The sequence below is a fragment of the Notamacropus eugenii genome, chromosome 6 (assembly GCF_028372415.1).
Source record: "Notamacropus eugenii isolate mMacEug1 chromosome 6, mMacEug1.pri_v2, whole genome shotgun sequence".
NCBI lineage: Eukaryota > Metazoa > Chordata > Mammalia > Diprotodontia > Macropodidae > Notamacropus > Notamacropus eugenii.
Window position 1 is genome coordinate 196,937,703 of NC_092877.1, and position 2,140 is coordinate 196,939,842.

Genomic DNA, 2,140 nt, shown 5'->3' on the forward strand with positions numbered 1-2,140 from the left:
TCTTAATAGTTTCTCTGTCTTCCTTTCAGGGCCCACGTAGCACAGCAGTGAGCATACAGTGTAGGTGTTGAAAACTTGTGGGTGCATATGTAATTTGTGTGTGCCCACATAATCTGTGCACTTTCTTCCCACAAAACTTCTACTCAATTCTTTTATTGCTTCCTTGGAGAATTATTTCTTAAATCTTTCATTTAAAAAAAAAAATCTGTTGATCGAGGTTCCCTCCTCCAGAATTGTACAGCTGAGAAGGCAGTGAGCAAACAGCTACAACCAAAAGCTGTTGATGCATGATGAAAGACAAAGGTGGACCCTTGGACGTCTTTACTGGGTAAACCCCCGATCTAGGCACAGGACTTCAGAATACAGCTCTCATTGAGCAGGACTTTCTTTTTTCATATGGACAACTTCACAAATTGGCATGTCATCCTTGTGCAGGGGCCATGCTAATCTCTATATCGTTCCAGTTTCGGTATATGTGCTGCTGAAGTGAGCACAAGCTTGACTTTCTAGAGGCGTGTTGTATTCTAGTGCTTTTAGGACCTAGTACCTGGTGTTTGATCTTGTTATCACTGAGGATAAGGAGTGAAAAAATAGTTTCTTGCAGTACTGAGTACAGTTTCACCCTCAAAAAGAGCATATCTAATGGCTCTTTTCCTTTCCTTTACTCCTTCCTTCCTTCTCTTTCTTCCTTCCTTCCTTTCTTTTCTACTTTCTTTCTTTTTTTTCCTTCCTTCCTTCCTTCCTTCCTTCGTTCCTTCCTTCCTTCCTTCCTTGCTTCCTTCTTTCCTTCCTTCTCTCTCTCTCTCTCTCTCTCTCTCTCTCTCTCTCTCTCTCTCTCTCTCTCTCTCTCTCTTTCTTCTTTTCTCTCTTTCATTTCTTTCTGTATGAGTTCTTGGCTTGTTGAAGCTTTATTCTTCTCTTAGGCCAACTTCTGTGACATAATGGGGGCCACTCCCTGCCCTCCACTGTGTCCTCTCTCTGGTCTCAAAGTACTGTGGTTGAAACCTGAGATGAATGTATTGGGTGAGGTTCCTTTTTGCAACAATGTTATATGTCCTTCCTAGGGCCCACCAAACAGAGCTCTAGGAATCCTTAAATGACCTTAAATTAATTCAACTGGACACCACACTGAATGGACCTCTTTGTTTTCTTCCTTTAAAAAAAAATCCCATTCCTAACATGGAAAATTCAGTTCTATTATGGAGAGACAGTGATTAAGTAAGATCTACTTCAGATTCCCTTGATGGTCACTTTAATAATGGTTTAGTCTCCTGTTAATCTGGATAAAATAAAATTATATGTGCAAGATATACACATACTGGCACATACACACATGTATATATAATACATATATAGTAACATATGTGCATATAAGCAATATAAAAAAATCCAATTTGTAGTCAAGTCCTCACAATTTTTCCTTTGTAATAAATGTTGTTTATATATGACCACCCCTTGTTTCCTCTGACACTGCCACCATCAACTTCTGCCTGGACTCTTTTAAATTTCAACTGAAGGCCATCTTTTACAAGAAGTTTTTTAACACCATCATCAACTCTCCCTTCCCCATACCAGATAAATTTTCTGTCTTTCTGTCTATTTGTCTGTTGGTGTATTATCTATCTGTCTACCTATACATACAATGCATATACTAAATATGTGTATGTGTGTATATATGCATATATATGCATATATATGGATATATTAGTCAGTCAACCAGTAAGTATTGAGCATCTACTCTTTCTCAGATACTACCCTAACCACTGGAAATAAAAAGAAAAGAAAAACAAAAGCAGTCTCTTAGTGACCCTGGCTCAATCACATAAATTCTTAGTGCCCAGGTAACTATGTAAGACTATACATTAAAGAAAGTGATGACCTGAATTGTCAGAGAAAATTGTGTATGCCAATGAAATTATAGGTCCAGTATCTCTCTCTCTCTCTCTCTCTCTCTCTCTCTCTCTCTCTCTCTCTCTCTCTCTCTCTCTCTCTCTCTCTCCATATATATATATATGAGTATATAGTATTAGTATATAGTCTTTTTTATAGATCTTGTATCTATGTAATCTATAGAAAGGAACTGGACCTATGATTCTACTGTTATAGTGAACTCCAAAGGTGAAGGATCTCAAAGCAAGTC

General features: G+C 37.9%; 1 non-coding gene across 1 annotated transcript; it reads right to left on the reverse strand.

Moving 5' to 3' along the window:
• Positions 1–390: 390 nt before the first annotated feature.
• LOC140513004 (U6 spliceosomal RNA) lies at positions 391–494 on the reverse strand. The gene has a single exon (XR_011970048.1). It is a non-coding gene; the product is annotated as a U6 spliceosomal RNA (small nuclear RNA).
• Positions 495–2,140: the final 1,646 nt, after the last annotated feature.